The sequence below is a fragment of the Macaca mulatta genome, chromosome 16 (assembly GCF_049350105.2).
Source record: "Macaca mulatta isolate MMU2019108-1 chromosome 16, T2T-MMU8v2.0, whole genome shotgun sequence".
In the NCBI taxonomy this organism is placed as follows: domain Eukaryota; kingdom Metazoa; phylum Chordata; class Mammalia; order Primates; family Cercopithecidae; genus Macaca; species Macaca mulatta.
The window spans coordinates 37,892,931-37,910,646 of record NC_133421.1 but is presented as its reverse complement, the minus strand read 5'-3'; the positions used below and the strand labels follow the sequence as shown (position 1 = coordinate 37,910,646).

The window sequence follows — 17,716 nt, the reverse complement described above, 5'->3', positions numbered from 1 at the left end:
AGCTTCTTTCTGGGGTGGAGGGCTTCTTGATTAAAGTCGGATCATTTTAGGACTTTAGGAATCTTCTGGAAAAACTGGCCTTCCCATGACCATCTGGGTGATTTTATGTGGATACTGCTCTGGCTTTTTTCTGTGCGAAGAGGAGAGGGGTGCTTTACTTTTACTTTTACTTAGAGCTAGGGCAGGGTTTATTCTGGCATTTGGGAAGGAAAAGACTAAAGTCAAGTGACCAAGAAGCAGAGTTACTGTGTCAGTGCGGGTGCTGCCCTGGAGTTTCAGTTTTGCTTAGTGTCTGAAACTGGTTCCTGGTTCAGGCAAGAAGAGCTCTCAGGGACACCATGTGCTACCCAGAGAGTGTCCTATGTGTAGACACATGTAAATAAAAGAGTTGTTGACTGGCACGTGGTGGCTCACGCCTGTAATCCCAGCACTTTGGGAAGCCAAGGTGGGTGGATCACCTGAGGTCAGGAGTTCGAGACCAGCCTGGCTAACATGGTGAAACCCTGTTTCTACTCAAAATACAAAAAATTAGCCGGGTGTGGTGGCAGGTGCCTGTAATCCCAGCTACTCAGGAGGCTGAGGCAGGAGAATCGCTTGAACCTGGGAGATGGAAGTTGCAGTGAGCTGAGATTGTGCCACTGCACTCCAGCTTGGGCAACAAGAGTGAAGCTCTGTCTCAAAAAAAAAAAAAAAAAAAAAAAGAGTTGTTAATATACCTATTCATTTCACTGCCATGGTATAGGGAAAAGAATGGGCTTTGGAGCCTTAAGGACCTCAGATTGAATCCTGACTCTGCTACTCTCAGGCTGGGTGCAAGTCACAAACCTGTCTGTGCTTCATTTCCACAAGTATGAGTTAGGAAAGATAACCAAGCTAACAGCTATAGAATGCTTACTATGTGCTGGGCACTGTTCTTTTTATATATTAAATCATGTAATTTAAAAAAATTAATAAATACAAGGCCGGGCACAATGGCTCATGCCTGTAATTGCAGCACTTTGGGAGGCCAAGGTGGGTGGATCACCTGAGGCCAGGAGTTTGAGACCAGCCTGGTCAACATGATGAAACCCCATCTCTACTAAAAATACTAAAATCAGCCAGGTGTGGTGGCACATGCCTGCAATCCCAGCTACTTGGGAGGCTGAGGCATGAGAATCACTTGAACCTGGGAGTCAGAGATTGCAGTGCGCTGAGATCACAGCACTGCACTCCAGCCTGGGTGGCAGAGTGAGACTTTGTCTCAAAATAGTAATAATAATAAATATTATTTTAAAAATCAGTTTAAGTTCACAGCCAAATTGCAAAGAAAGTACAGAGATTTCCCATCTGCCCCCTGCCCCCACACATGCACAGCCTTCCCCGTGATCACACTCTTCACCAGAGTTGTACACTTGTTATAACTGATGAACCTGCCTTGACACATCAGTATCCCCCAGTCCATGGTCCACATTAGGATTCATTCTTGGTGTTGTACATTCTGTGGGTTTTGACAAACGCATGTATTCAACATTGCGGTATCATACAGAAGAGTTTCACTGCCCTAAAAATCCTCTGCGCTTTGCATTTTCATCCCTCCCTCGACCTTAATCCATGGCACCACTAACTTTTTATTGTCTCCATAGTTTTGCCTTTTGCAGAATGCCATATAGTTGGAATCATACAATATGTAGCCTTTTCAGATCAGCTTCTTTCACTTATTAATATACATTGGAGTTTCCTCCATGTCTTTTCATGGCTTGATAGCTCATTTCTTTTTTAGTGCCACATAATATGCCATTGTCTGGATGTACCATAGGTTATTTATCAATTTCCCTACTGAAGTTCATCTTGGTTGCTTCCAAGTTTTGGCAATTATGAATAAAGTTGCTGTAAACATCAATGTGCAGGATCAATGTGTGGACATAAGTTTTCAATTCATTTGGATAAATACCAAGGAGTGGGATTGTTGGATTGTATGGTAAGAGTATGTTTCATTTTCTTTTCTTTTTTCTTTTTTTTTTTTTTCGAGACGGAGTCTCGCTCTGTCGCCCAGGCTGGAGTGCAGTGGCCGGATCTCAGCTCACTGCAAGCTCCGCCTCCTGGGTTTACGCCATTCTCCTGCCTCAGCCTCCCGAGTAGCTGGGACTACAGGCGCCGGCCACCTCCCCCGGCTAGTTTTTTTGTATTTTTTAGTAGACACGGGGTTTCACCGGGTTAGCCAGGATGGTCTCCATCTCCTGACCTCGTGATCCGTCCGTCTCGGCCTCCCAAAGTGCTGGGATTACAGGCTTGAGCCACCGCGCCCAGCCTATGTTTCATTTTCGAAGAAACCACCAAACTGTCTTTCAAAGTGGCTATACCATTTTGCACTGCTACCAGCAGTGAATGGGAGTTGCTGTTGCTCTACATTCTTGCTAGCATTTGGAGTTGTTGGCGTTTTGGATTTTGGCCAAAATCCAAATTTAGGTAAATAAGGTAGTTTTATCTCATGGTTATCTTAATTTGCTATTCTCTTTTATTTTTTATTTATTATTATTTTTTTGAGACGGAGTCTTGCTCTGTTGCCCAGGCTGGAGTGCAGTGGCACAATCTCGGTTCACTGCACCCTCTGCCTCCTGGGTTCAAGTGATTCTCCTGCCTCAGTCTCCTGAGTAGCTGGGACTACAGGCACGTGCCACCACCCCCAGCTAATTTTTTGTATTTTTAGTAGAGACAGAGTTTCACCCTGTTAGCCAGGATGGTCTCGATCTCCTGATCTCGTGATTTGCCCGCCTCAGCCTCCCAAAGTGCTGGGATTACAGGCGTGAGCCACCGCACCTGGCTTTAATTTGCTATTCTCTTATGACATACAATGTTGAGTATCTTTTCTTTTGCTTACTGCTATCTGTATATCTTCTTTGGTAAGGTGTCTGATTAGGTTTTTTGCCCATTTCTAAACAGGGTGGTTCATTTTCTTATTGTTAAGTTTTTAACTCTTTGCATATTTTGGATAACAATCCTTTATCAGATGTCTTTTGCATATATTTTATCCCAGTTGTGGCTTGTCTTCTCATTCTTTTGACAGTCTTTTGCAGAGCAGACATTTTTAATTTTAATGAAGCCCAGCTTATCAGCTCTTTCTTTCATGGTGCCTTTGGTGTTGTATCTAAAGAGTCATTATGATACTCAAGGTCATCTAGGTTTTCTCCTATGTTATCCTCTAGGAGACAGTTTTATAGTTTTGTGTTTTACATTTAGGTGTATCATCTATTCTGAGTTAATTTTTGTGATGGGTATAGGGTCTGTGTCTAGACCCCTTTTTTTTTTTTTGCATGTGGATGTCCAGTTTGTTGAAAAGCCCCATGTGTTGAAAAGACTAAGCTTATTTAATTTTCAAAACAAATTTTGAGGGAGGGAGTCACTGTTATTATCCCAATTTTTTGGATGAACAAAGTGAAGCACAGAGAGGTTTTATAAATCATCCAGAGTAACACAGCTAGTACTTGACAGAACTGAGATTTGAACCCAGGCAATCCAGCTCCAGAGTCCATGCACTCAACCCCTATCTATAATAATAATGTCTCCCTCATAGGTTCATTGTGAGGAATAGAGATAGTGTCCAGTATATAGTAGGTACTCAGGAAACACTAATGATAGTCATTGTCCTATCTAGCCTGCAAGGTTCCCCTCAAATGTCATGTTTTTGGGTTTTTGGTTTTTGGTTTTTTTTTTTCTTTTTTGGAGACAGAGTCTTGCTCTGTCGCCCAGGCTGAAGTACAGTGGTGCAATCTCAGCTCACTGCAACCTCTGCTCCCCGGGTTCAAGAGATTCTCCTGCCTCAGTCTCCCAAGTAGCTGGGATTACAGACGTGTACTACCATGCCTGGTTAATTTTTTGTACTTTTAGTAGAGATGGGGTTTCACCATTTAGTAGAGATGGGGGTTCAAGGCCAGGCTGGTCTTGAATGCTGGCCTCAAGGGATCTGCCCGACTCAGCCTCCCAAAGTGCTGGAATTACAGGCATGAGCCACCATGCCCGGCCTCAAATGTCATGTTTTTGAAGCTGCTTTTCTCACTCCTCAAGCCAAATAATCCTCCCGTCATAGCACCTATCTCATCATCCAAGTTATGCCAGCATGGTGAACCCTGCTACTGTCACAGCTCAGCTCTACCTGTTCCCCATGTGATTTCCCTGGAGATATGCCATGTCTGATCTCCTTCTGTATCACTCCAAATGCCTGGGGCTGCACTTGGCACTTAGCAGGCAGTTTGTCAAATTGAGTTTGAGTTGCATGTTATTCCAAAATGTGTATCCCACCTGGGTCTATTCCTCAGGAACTTCTAACTCTTACTCAACTCTTTGCTTCTGAGCCTTCTCGCTCCAGCCCTCCCTGGTCTGTCAGGTTGGGCTGCCCTTGCCTGGAGAAGTTCCTGTTTGGGCTGTCTAGGGAAGCAGCTGCCTTTGTCTGCTACACCCTTCTTCCTGCACCACCCCACTCAGTTTCTTCCACATTCTGGCGCACCCCACTCCAGCATGGACACTGCCCAGAAAAGTGTCTCCGTTTCTTTCTCTCTCCAAACTCCAGACATAGCACCTATCTTGGAGGCCTGGTATCTAGATGTCCCTTGGCCTCTCCTAGGAAGTATAAACTGTCTTCTTGGTGGGTAGAGCAGCTCACTTGATATTTACAGCACACGGTGGACCCAGGGACAGACTGCACTCCAAAGAGTGAAAGTGTTAATCTTGGCATTGGTGAACTCCTTCAGGGAGTGAGTGGCACTTACAGCCATGGCTCCCGGGCCCCGTACGCCTCTTGATCCACTCCACTTTGAGACAGGGCTCTATCAGACCAAGCTATTGAGAGTCTGTTTTTACCTTGGGGAGTGCATTCTGGCAGTGCCATCTGGGACATGGAAGGCAGTAACTGGTCTGGACTGAGCCTGGGGCACCATCCAGCAGGGCCCTGTGTGTGCCTCTGCAGAGCCACCTTGGGAAGAGTTGGCCAGTAAGACTTAATTGCTTCCTCTAGACAGCACTACCTTGAACACAGCCTGCAGAGTTCGGTGCCTGCCTTGGACAGCCCCTCTTCTATACGTTCATCATGACCCTGGTGCCTGTCCTGGGCAGTGCCACTCAGCCCCTTTCGGACCCTTTTCGGACAGCCTCCAGTGCCCAGTGCAGACAGAAACTCCAGGCAGGGCCTCTCTCAGACACAGCGAGAGGGGCTTCAGAGCCCACTGCGGACGGAGGCTGCTAGGGCAGCGCCCGGCCCGCCTGGCCCACGTCTGGCGGCGCGCACTGGTGCTGCCAGGCAGGCCGGGCGTTTATCCCCAGAGCAGCCAGCAGGGAGCTCCCTTTCGGCTCGGCTGGCGCGGTCGCTGGGGGCGGCGCTGAGCTGCGCCGCGCTGCGCTCTGCTCCAGCCCCGACCGGGCCGAGGCTGCTGGATGCCGCGTCTCCGCTTCTGCTGCCTGCCGGGCGGGCTCCGGTGGCCGGTGAGTGCGGGTCGGCGGCGGCTGCCGCTCGGTGGCGGGCCCGGCCCGGTGGGGCGGCGGGGCGGGCTCCGGCCGGGCGGGCGGGCGGGCGGGCGGCGGGGCCCGGCGGCTCCTCCTCCTCCCCTGTCCCCTGGAAGCAGCGGCCCGGACTCCCGGCTCCCGTCCCTGGCGGCGCCGTGGAGCTCGACGCCCGGGGGTGGGGGCCGACCGGGAGCGGCGGGGAAGGGGGACCACCGGCCCTTCCAGCCAACCTGGGGGGCGCAGGGAGGCAGGACAGGGTGGCCTTCAGTGTGGGGGGATTTGGCGCTTGGAGGCGCCCAGGTGGCCCGGAGCTGCGGGGTGCGGGCTGCAGCCTCGGGGGTGGGGGGACTTCTCTTGCCCCGGCCCAGGCCCCCCGATGGAGCGAGCGAGCGAGCGGGGCGCTGAGGAAGGCAGCGGGGAAAGGGAGCACCTCTACCCAGCCTTTTATCCCTCCCAGCGGCCTTCACTCTTTCACTGCCGGGCCGACTGCGGGCTCCTCTCAAAGGAGCAGCTGCTAGACAGCTGGCAAAACAATAGAGACCCCGCTTCCCTGGGCCCCCTCCTCTTGGGACAGAAGATGAGGCGATGAATGGTGGCAGGCTTTGGGGATTAGGGAGTGCAGGCTGTACCCTGCGACTGAATGCTCACCTCACCTTTCCCTGCAGAGGGGTGGGGTGCGTGTGGGAAGGTCGGACAAGCTGCCCCAGGCCTCTGGAGAGACCGCCCCAACGCCCCGCCCTGCTAACCTGTCATGCCAGTTGTTTCGCCAATGGGAAGGGGAGGTGGTAGGGGTGGCTGCCCCCTCACCCTGCCCCTTGTTAGTGGGGGTGCTCTCCTTGGTCCCAAGCCTGGCCAGGAGTGTGGGTCATGTTCCTGGGTGCGATAAGGCCCGCAGGGACAGGCCAGGCATTGGGGCTTTGTTGTGGGGGTGGAGATGGGGGAGTTGCCCTACTGCAAGGCACATGTGTCTTACTGATTAGTTGGAAAGGTTGCGGCCAGAATGAGCCAGAGGTGGGGGGTGGGGGAGATGGGGAGGAAGACAGCCAGTTTGTTTTTGAGCCCGTATTCGTTTTGCCTGGCCACTTGACCAATGGGGCACGTGTTTGGCGCTGGCCGCATAGTGTGTGTTTGTGTGGGGAGGGCTCGGGGAATGCTTCCTGAGAGGGACTGTCCTGGTTAAGGCCTTCATGCCCTCAGATGGCCACCCAGAATTAAAGAATTGGGTTCCCTCCCCGCTTCACCCTGCCAATGACTTGGGCTAGTTAGTGTGTGTTCGTCTTGTCTTTTGGAGCCCCTGGCGTGTCTGTGGCCGAGAAGACCTCATCAGTGCCCCTGTGGCGAGTGAGCTCTGGGAATTGTGTATGCACTGGGGCGCGCTGGAAGGGAGGGGAGGCCACTTGGATGATTAAGAGCGAGATCAGGCCGGGCGCGGTGGCTCACACCTGTAATCCCAGCACTTTGGGAGGCCAAGGCAGGCGGATCACCTGAGGTCAGGAGTTGGAGACCAACCTCAACATGGATAAACCCCGTCTCTACTAAAAATACAAAATTAGCCGGGCGTGGTGGCGTGTGCCTGTAATCCTAGCTACTTGGGAGGCTGAGGCAGGAGAATTGCTTGAGCCTGGGAGGCGGAGGTTGTGGTGAGCTGAGATCGCGCCATTGCACTCCAGCCTGGGCAACAAGAGTGAAACTCTGTCTCAAAAAAAAAAAAAAAAAAAAAAAAAAGCAAGATCATCTGAGGAGGACGGTGAGTACAGAGCCCATTGAATCAAGCTGCCTTTCCCTTGTGCTTTGGAGCCCTTTTCTTGAGCAGATTGGTGCCCTGTTGTCGTAGCAACAGGCCTGGCCTAATGTTCCCCACCCTTTTTAGTTCAGGGGCTACTTTCTATTTGGGGATATTGAAAGTTGCTCTCCTGAGGTCTCTGGCTTCCTGACAAGCCTCACTGGCTCTTTGTCCATGGCTTCCCACCTCCTCAGCTTCCCCTCTGTTTTTTTGTGATGAAGGCTTTCCAGGAAACATCCTCCTGGTTTCTGGATTTGACAGACGGGTTATATATAGCCTCGGGTGGAGGTGTGCTTGTCCATTTTGGGTTGAGGACATCGGGGTTGTGGCCTCAATTCCAGGAAAACCATGGCTTTGGGGGCAGCTATTGTATTGAGGGGATTAGGGGAATGAGAAGGGTTGTAGGTGGGGGTGGAGGGTGGGCATGGGAGGGGCCACAGGCTGGTGGTCACTTACTTTGGGAGCTTTGAACTTTGAACAGCTGATGACCTGGTGCCTGGTAGCTCTGAGTGTCTAGTTTGTTTACTCTCTCCTGGCCTGGCCCAGGTGCTAGAGTGTGTGCCTGAGGACTTCCTCCTGCGCCCCAGACTTTCCTCATGTGGGTTATGCCCTTCCTGACTCCCACCTGGTCTCTCAGCCTCACTCCTGGGCCGTCTGGGTAGCCAGCCAGTTCCCTGGAGGCCCCCTCACTGGCCCTGGTAGTGGCTGTTCATTGAGGAGTGCATGTGTCTTCAGAAACTAGGCCTGAAAACTCTGGGCCCCCCAGAGGCAGGTACCTAAAGGTGGACTGGGTGGGGCAGAACTGGGGCTCCTGTGAAAGGGAGAATCCACCCTGCTGAGGTGGAGCTGGGAGTTGTTGGAACTCAGGAAGCCTTCATCCGGACTTGGTGTGTCACAGGTCTCCAGGGCAGCAGGGTTGTTCTTACTCCTTGAAAGTAGAGACCTCCCCAGCCAGATCCTCTCACCTGGAGTGGACGCCACAGGCAAGAACCAGAGCATCCATGTGAGCTGGGTTTTGTTGGTGGCCCGGGGTCCCAGGCCTGAGTATGGTGGGAAAACCGAGGGGCTCTAGCTGGTTGTAGTTTAAAGGTTTGGGGCAGTAGGAGGGCCCAGCCCACTGTCTGCTGTAATTGACAGGTTCCCACAGGACTTGGGATTGGTAGGGGGCTTGATGGAGTTTAAGTTCTGCTTTAGGGTCAGACCTCTGGGTGCTTTAAGATCTGCACACCCCACCCCTATCACCTTTTTTCCCCCCTAGCATTTTCCAAGGTGGCTTGAATGAGAGGAGGTGGGGAGGTGCTGAGGTAGGAGCTGGATTGGGAGAGGTGTTGAGCAGACCTGGTGAGCCTCCACTCCCCACCTTCACTTCCCTGTCCTTCTCTTGAAGTAGGAATTGCATGCAGGGCTTGTAAAATGTCAATTTCCCTTGACATTTCAAACTTTAGAGTCAGGAAGCAGTTTTGGTTGTTGGACTGATGATTTTACAGGACCCAGGGCCCTTTCTCTCTGCCAAGTACTTTATCATCACTTACAAGTGATTATTGTGATTATTCTCTGATATTCAGAGAGGTTGGATGATGGGCTGAAGGTCACACAGCAAGTCGGAGGTAGAGCGGGATTACAACCTGGAGTGTGTGGTTGAGCAGAATACCTCCCCAGCAGAGGCTGAGGGCCAAGTCTGAGCTCTCAGGCTCTTGAAGATACTGTAGCTGAAATAATGAAGGCCTAGAGAGGGGAGGGGACTTGCTCAAGGTCACACGGAAGGGCTATTAGCTGAGCTGAGCGACCGACGGTGCACTTGGAAGAGCAGCAGGGGACCTGGCGGGGCCGCAGGAGCTCTCTCCCCCTTGCGTTCGTCCCTTGCCCGCCGGATTGCTGCGTTCCGGGGGAGATGGGATCGCAGCGGGAAGCGCCGCGGGCGGTTGCGCCGGCCCAGCCACCGGGAAACGCCGAGGGCCGCCCGGCTCACCGGGCGGCGGCGGGAGGGCCGGCTGATGTCACGTGAGAAGCGTGCAGTCGGAGTGAGGGAGCACACCTGGAGCCAGATAAGCTGCGTGTGACCTGGCAGGGAGTCACCCGGCACTGCGGAGCTCAGCACAGCCAGCCGGGAGGAGGCTCACCCTGGAGCGCGCGGCCAGGCCAGGTGCTGGCGACCCCGCCGGCCGCCGCTACAACCCTCGGCGCCGGGCAGAGCCGGGATGGGGGCCCCGGGGCTGGAGGAAACGGCCACTCAGGGAGGTCAGAGGTCAAGGGAGAGAGGCCGGCTCTCCCGGGAAAGTATTTCCTTTGTATTTATTTATGAGTGTGGTGTGGGGGTAGGAGGACTGACCTAAGAATCTATCCGCCACAGCCAAGTCTGGGCACCCTTGTCTTGGGACTCTAACGTTATAGTTTCCATTTCCTGGGTTTTTTTTTTTTTTCTTTCTTTCTTTCTTTTGCTAGCTGCAGGGTGACCCATTTAAACGTGTCCCCACTTACAGCCACAAGACACCAGTGAGCTCTATTTTAACTAAGTCCCCTAAGCCACCGAAACTTTTTCAAGACATGAAGGCAATCCTTAAACTGACTATTACCCTGTTTGCAGCTTTACTGTTAGTGGATTACCTACTAGTTTGTCCAGACATTTATTTTAGTCTGGAAAAAAGTTGAATCATTAGGTAGAAAGCTAAAGCGTTACTAAAGTGTTACCCTTCTTCTCCCCTACTCTCCAGAGATGACCACTGATATTTTTTGATCGAATTTTTCCAGACTTGCTGCTTTTTTTGAGGAGTCTTTCTCTGTTGCCGGCGCTGGAGTGCAGTGGCCTGATCTCGGCTCACTGCAAACTCCGCCTCCCGGGTTCAGGCGATTCTCTGCCTCAGCCTCCGGAGTAGCTGGGATTACAGGCACCCACCACCACGCCCGGCTACTTTTTTGTATTTTTAGTAGAGACGGGGTTTCACCATCTTGGCCGGGCTGGTCTTGAACCCCTGACCTCGTCATCCACCTGCCTCGTCCTCCCAAAGTGCTGGGATTACAGGCATGAGCCACCGCACCTGGCCAGACTGCTTTTTAAAAGCTTATTATATTTAAAAAAAAAAAAAAGCTTATTATATATATTTTAGGCATTATGTATGTTTATAGTTTAATATATGTTATATAAAATATCATCTTATATAACTATTTTAAAATTTCCTGTAGGAGGCCAGACGCAGTGGCTCACACCTGTAATCCCAGGACTTTGGGAGGCCGAGATAGGCAGTTCGCTTGAGCCCAGGAATTTGAGACCAGGCCGGGCAACATGGAGAGACCCTGTCTCTACAAAAAATACAAAAATTAGCTGAGTGTGGTGGGGCATGCCTGTAGTCCCGGCTACTCAGGAGGCTGAAGTGGGAAGGATGGCTTGAGCCCCAGGAGGTTAAGGCTGCAGTGAACTGAGATTGCACGACCACACTCTAGCCTGGAGGACACAGTGAGACCCTGTCTCAAAAAAAAAAAAAAAAAAAAAAAGATTAAAGAAAGGTAGAAGAAAAATGATAAATAATCCGACTCCCTAAAGCTCCTAGGTATAAGCAAATACACATTTACCAGATGAATGTTCTTATAAAAAATTAAAATATAGCCTGGACGTGGTGGCCCATGCCTATAATCCCAGCACTTTGGAGGCCAAGGTGTGTGGACTGCTTGAAGCCAGGAGTTCAAGATCAGCCTGACCAACATGGTGAGACCCCATCTCTATTATTTAAAAAAAGAAAAAAAAATTAAAATACGGATGAAACACAAGTCTATTTGACCCTTCTAAAATTCCAGTCTCCTCCCCAGAGCATACGTTTTTCCTACATATATGCAAATATTGTGCAAATGTACATGTAATATAGGTTTTTAAATTTTAGCAAAATTATAAACTATCCTGCAACCTGTTTTTTCACTTAACAATATAGTATAGAATATTTCCAGGTCAGTGTATACAAATCTACTTCATTCTTTTTACTTTTAATTATACAACTGCTCAGTTGTATAATTTAGCTTTTTTTTTTTTTGAGATGGAGTCTCGCCCTCTCGTGCAGGCTGGAGTGCAATGGCATGATCTTGGCTCACTGCAACCTCCACCTCCTGGATTCAAGTGATTCTTCTGCCTCAGCCTCCTGAATAGCTGGGATTACAGGTGTGCCACTACACTGGCAAATTTTTGTGTTTTTAGTAAAGATGGGGTTTACCATGTTGGCCAGGCTGGTCTCGAACTCCTGACCTCAAGTGATCCACCTGCCTCAGCCTCCCAAAATGTTGGGATTATAGGTGTGAGCCACCATGCCCAGCCTTTTTTTTTTTTTTTTTTTTTTTTTTTTTGAGACATAGTCTCCCTCTACCCAGGCTGGAGCACAGTAGCATGAATCTTGGCTCATGCAGCCTTGACCTCCTAGGCTCAAGTGATATTCTCCCACGCGTCAACCTCCCAAGTAGCTGGTATTACAGGTGTGCACCACTGCTTAGCTACTTTTTAAAAAAAAATTTGTGGAGTCAGAGTCCCACTATGTTGTCCAGGCTGGTCTCAAACTCCTGGGCTCAAGCAGTCCTCCTGCCTTGGCCTCCCAAAGTGCTGGAATTAGAGGCCTGAGCCACTGCACCTGGCCAGTTTTACTATTCTCTAGTAAGGACTTTTATATTTATAGACTTGCTATTATAAACAATGCTGCAAGGATTAGCCATGTGTATTATGTGAATGTACCTATAGATGTCTTATAATGGAATTGCCCAAAGAATATGTACATAAATATTTTCATATGCCAGGTGCAGTGGTGGTGCCTGTAATCCTAGCTTCTCAGGAGGCTGAGGCAGGAGGATTGCTTGGGGCCAGGAGTTTGAGACCAGCCTGGACAGAATAGCAAGACCCTGTGTCTAAAACAATTTTTAAAAAGTTAGCCAGTAATGGTGGCACACACCTGTAGTCCCAGCTACTGAGGAGGCTGAGACAGGGGGATCACTTGAGCCCAGGAGTTCAAGGCTGCAGTGATCTATGATTGAGCCACCAAACTCCAGCCTGGGTGACAAAGCAAGACCTTGTCTCTTAAAAAAAATTTTTTTTTCATAGATACCACTAACTTGACCTCTGAAAATATATTAGTTGGTGCAAAAGTAATTGAGGTTTTTGCCATTAAAAGTTAACGGCAAAAACCACAATTACTTTTGCACCAACCTACCAGTTTGTGTTTCTACCAAGACTTATGAGAGACTCCCTGCATCCCATGCCCTAATTGATTGATGTTATCAACCTTCATAGTTTTTACTAAACTGCTAATTGAAAATAGTATACCTCAATTTCACATGTCTGTGAATATTGTGGAGGCTGAATACCTGTTCATGTTTGTTGGCCATTTGTATTTCTGTCCCTACAAAGTGCCTGTCCATAGTATCCTTGGCACTAGCTACGTGGGCCCTCTGGACTCAAGTCAGTGTGATCCAGCTTGGCCTTGTGCTTATCAAGTTACCTTCACTTCTTTGGACTTTACTTTCCGTGTACAAAGGTTTTGACTTATTTTAGTCATACTTGTGCTGATGGTCATTTGTGCACTCTGTTATCCTCTCTGCTGTCCCATTTAGATGGCAAAAAATGTGCCCTGCTACTATTAGGTACCTCTCTGAGGGTAATTAAATGTATTTCATTTAATTCCGCCACCTTTAGGTGGTAGGTACCATTATTATCTGCATTTTACAGATGAGGAAATGGAGGCATGGAGGCCTTAAGTGACTTGCCTGAGATTGCATAGCTATTTACTCAGATTTTTTTTCATTTGTATTTAATTTTTTTTTTTTTAGACGGAGTCTTGTTCTATCGCCCAGGCTGGAGTGCAGTGGCGTGAGCTCAGCTCACTGCAACCTCTGCCTCCCAGGTTCCAGCGATTCTCCTGCCTCAGCTTCCTGAGTAGCTGGGATTACAGGTGCATGCCACCATGCCCAGCTACTTTTAGTAGAGATGAGGTTTCACCATGTTGACCAGGCTGCTTTCGAACACCTGATCTCAGGTGATCTGCCCTCCTCGGCCTCCCAAAGTGCTAGGATTACAGGCATGAGCCATCGCACCCGGCCCTATTTACTCAGATTTGTTCACAGGTTTGTTACTTGATATCCAAAGCCTGAGATCTGACACTGGGCTTATTTATCTTTATGTTGCTTGCCTTTAGGAAGTGACTGATAGATACATATTTTTTCCCAAAATTTTATCACAGTGACCTGCAAACATTCAGAAAAGTTAAAGAATTTTGCAATTAATACTCTTCATCTCCTAGATTCTACAATTAACATTTTCCTATCCTTGCTTTTACATATCTTTATCCCTTGGTCCATCCATCAGGCTATGTTTTTTTTTTTTTTTTTTGAGACAGGGTCTCACTCTGTTACCCAGGCTGGAATGCAATGGCATGATTGTGGCTCACTGTAGCCTCGACCTCCCAGGCTCAGGTGATCTTCCCACCTTAGCCTCCCAAGTAGTTCCCACAGGCAGGCACCACCACATCCAGATACTTTTTTGTATTTTGAGTAGAGATAGGGCTTTGCCATGTTGCCCAGGCTTGTCTCCAACTCCTGAGCTCAAGCGATCTGCCCATCTCGGCCTCCCAAAGTGTTGGGATTATAGGTGTGAGCCACCTTGCCCAACCTCATCAAGCTGTCTTAAAATTTTATGCATTTCAAAGTAAAATGTAGACATGAGTATATTTCGCCCCAAATACTTTAACATATATATCATTCACTAGAGTTCAATATTTATTTATAGTTCTTTTGAGTGAATATTTACAAACAATGAATGCACAAATCTTTTTTTTTTCTTTTTTTTTTTTTTGAGACGGAGTCTTGCTCTGTCTCCCAGATTAGAGTGCAGTGGCGCGATCTTGGCTCACTGCAACCTACGCCTCCTAGGTTCAAGCGATTCTCCTGCCTCAGCCATCCTAGTAGCTGGGACTACAGGCGCGTGCCACCATGCCCGGCTAATTTTTTGTATTTTTAGTAGAGACGGGTTTCAGGATGGTCTCGATCTCCTGACCTCGTGATCCACCCGCCTTGGCCTCCCAAAGTGCTGGGATTACAGATGTGAGCCACCGTGCCTGGCTGAATGCACAAATCTTATGTGCACCATTTGATGACTTGACAAATGCATATACTTATCAACCCAAACCGCTATCAATATATAGGACACGAACATCACCCCAAAAAGTTCCCTCATGTGATCCCACTCCTACCCCCACCATAGGTTAGTTTTGCCTGCACTAGAACTTCATATAAAGAGCATCATACCAATATGTACTTTGTCAAAGACTTCTTTCCCTCTCACTTGAAATCATGATTTTGAAGTTAATCCCTATTGTGTGTATCTTTAGTTGTTTCCTTTTTCTTGCTGAGTAGTATTCCATTGTATGAATATGAACATTGTTTATGCACTCTCTAATGGACAGATAGATGTATATTTGAGTTGAATGGTCATTGCCTTCAGGATGCTTACTCTCTTAAAGTGATAGAGCAGATAAGTGGACAGATTGTACTTTCCTTTTGTTTTTGGGGATAGTAAGATCAAGATAATTTGGGTCCATACCCTAACTTACATAGATGCCTTCCTTTTCTTAAAATTAAGAAAAACTTTACTTAGAGTATGGTGAGGAGAGAAACGCAGAGAAGGAGGTCAGGAAAATTGTAAGGTTACCTTCACTGGAGTGGAGGGAGAGGGTAGGAGAGGAAGGGGAGGCAGATAGAAACTGCAGCCTCGGATAGGGAGTAGGAAGGTGGTGGTATCAGAGCTGTTGGAGACTTTGGACCTGAGGCCAGGAGGTGCCAGAAAGTGCAAGGTCTACAAGAAGGCAATAGAGCAGCAGTTGCATTGTAGATCTGATCCTGGACGGGAGGCTGCAGGCAGCCAGGCAGGTCTAGAGTCAGGAGAGAACGTCCACAGCCAGGCCTGACGATTATGGGGATGGTGGTGGGGAAGAGGTGCCTTGTGAGCTGTGTAGACGGTGGTGGCAGGACAGAGGTAGTGAGGGCAGGGCTGACATAGCCGCAATTCTCTGAAGGCCCCAGGGTTGGAATGAGAAGGGTGCCTTTGGCAGAAGGTTAATAACTTAACCTGTGTCCACAGGAGACTTAGATATTTAGAATTTTAGAGCCAGAAGAGATCTAGATCATACTGTAGTTCAACCTTGAGCAGAGTGACAGGCTCAAGGTTCCCCAGTGATTTTTTGGCAGATCCAGGCCTAGATACCAAATCTCCTAAAACTTCTGGCCAGCGCGCCATTCCTTGTGCTGCTGCTGTGACCATCTGCTGTCCTGACTGCCACAATGACAGTGAGGAACAAGCTTTTGCTGAGACTTTTTCAGGGACCTTTCCAGCCCAAAGATCCTAGAATTCTGGGAGCTCCTTTCCACTCATGCTACTCAGCGATCTAGTCCCTAGCAAAGAGCCAGGATTGGGTAAGCATTATAGACCAAGAATTGGGTGTCTTGGTGGGACAGCATTATAGTCAGTTGGGTTCTCTGTGGTTGGACTGAGGCCAAGATACTCTTGTTGTCCCATCCAAGTCCCCAAGGTGGATTTTTTTCTTCATTTCTCCCACAAGTGCCCCTGGAGTTATCTTCTAAACCATCCCTTTAAGATGATCCAAGCAGTGGTGGGTGAGATATAAGGTGGGCGGTAACAGCTGAAGATCCCACATCTTGGTTTATGGTAGGTCTGTGCCACACCCCATCAACATTCAGGAGGAGAGAGACTCCGCTTGTCACAGTAGAGCCCTGAAGAGAGAATGCTGGCTGTGAGGTACCCCTCCACCCCAAATCAGTTCAGACTACCTGGCCAAGGCCCCTGGCTGTGTGCCTTTTCGGCCCTAGATTTCCTGTTTTCTAACTCCCAGCTACTGTGCATGTAGCATTTAGAACCAACAAGTTCAAGGCTGGGCGTGGTGGCTCATGCCTGTAATCCCAGCACTTTGGGGGGCCGAGGCAGGCAGATCACAAGGTCAGGAGATTGAGACCATCCTGGCTAACACGGTGAAAACCCGTCTCCACTAAAAATACAGAAAATTAGCCGGGCGTGGTGGCAGGCACCTGTAGTCCCAGCTACTCGGGAGGCTGAGGCAGGAGAATGGCGTGAACCTGGTAGGCGGAGGTTGCAGTGAGCTGAGATGGCGCCACCTCTGCCTCCTGGGTTAAGTGATTCTCATGCCTCAGCCACCTGAATAGCTGAGATTACAGGCGTGCACCATCACGCCTGGCTCATTTTTGTGTTTTTAGTAGACACGAGGTTTTACTATGTTGGCCAGGCTAGTCTCTAACTCTTAACCTCAGGTGATCCGCCCGCCTTGGCCTCCCAAAGTGCTGGGATTATAGGCATGAGTGGTCTTGAACTTCTGACCTCAAGTGATCTGCCTGCCTCAGCCTCCTAAAGTATTAGGGATTACAGGCATGAGCCACTGCACCTGGCCTTGAATTATATTTCTTATGGACAGCACTGCTCTAGAAAGGAGATGAGATGGTATGCCAGGAGCGGCACAAGTCAGGATGCTGGGCAGGGGGAAGCAATTAGCCATTGCACTAGGGCCTTTGGGAACTTCTGACCTTGATACCTTCCTGAGCGTTGTACCAGGGTTGAAGGGTGGTCCCTCTCAGTAGACTGGAGATCCTGGAGGGGCCTGCTTGGTTGTGGGGGTGGGGCACACAGAGAGGAAAGGCCTGTCCAGGGCCTGGCAAGAGGCCATTACTAGAAGGGATGAGATTATAGATCCCATGTCTGAAACTCAGAGGGGTAGACTTTCAGAGAGAGAAAAAAATGTCATTTAATTTCCAGTTAGGTGACATGGCCTATTTCTTCTTCTTGTTCCCTGCTGGTTAGAACAAGAAAGACTCTGTCAACTCTTTCCCACCAGGTTTTTATCAGTCCTGTCCTGTTAGATGTGCAGGGGGTTGAGTAGGTTGTGGGTAGGTTGCACACACCCTAGGACTGGGATTTTCTTTCAGGCTACCACAGCTTTCTTCCTAGGGCTATATTTAGGTGTTGGTCTGGGGAAAAGGATGTGAATTTTTTAGGATCCTGTTTATCCAATGGACCCTACCCCACCCCCACCTCGCAGCTGTCTATCCTCTGTTTGGTCTGGAACTTCCCTTCCTTCTCTTGCTGCTTTACTTTGGTCACCCAGGCCCTAGAAAGAACACAATATTTGCCACTGAATCCCAACATCACCATTTATTAACTGTATGACAACTAACATATACTTAATTTTCTGTGTCCCATTTTCCTCCTTTGTACAGTGGAAATAATGATATCTACCTTGCAGGAATGCTGTGAGGTTCAGAGGAGATAGTGCATGTAAAGTACCTGGTATTAGGCCTAGGCAGTGGTGGTCATTAAATAAATGTTGATTCCTTTGAGGTCTTCTGTTAGGCGGTGGCTAAGGGTGCTACTCTAGGGATAACAGGCTCAGGAAAGAGCCCAAAGAATGGGATGTCTGT

The 17,716-nt window shown here is 49.0% G+C and overlaps 1 protein-coding gene across 22 annotated transcripts in view; it reads left to right on the top strand.

Annotated features, from left to right (window-relative positions):
• Window positions 1-5,365: 5,365 nt before the first annotated feature.
• MYO18A (myosin XVIIIA) overlaps window positions 5,366-17,716 on the top strand; it is a 106,119-nt gene continuing 93,768 nt past the window's right edge. For 18 of the 22 annotated variants that reach the window (XM_077970669.1, XM_077970656.1, XM_077970675.1 and 15 more), the window contains exon 1: window positions 5,366-5,451. The gene's annotated coding sequence lies outside the window, so the exon portion shown is untranslated. Of the gene's footprint in view, window positions 5,452-9,046; window positions 9,494-17,716 lie in introns of those variants that run through there. The other 4 variants (XM_077970676.1, XM_077970671.1, XM_077970658.1 and 1 more) reach the window with 2 other exon arrangements.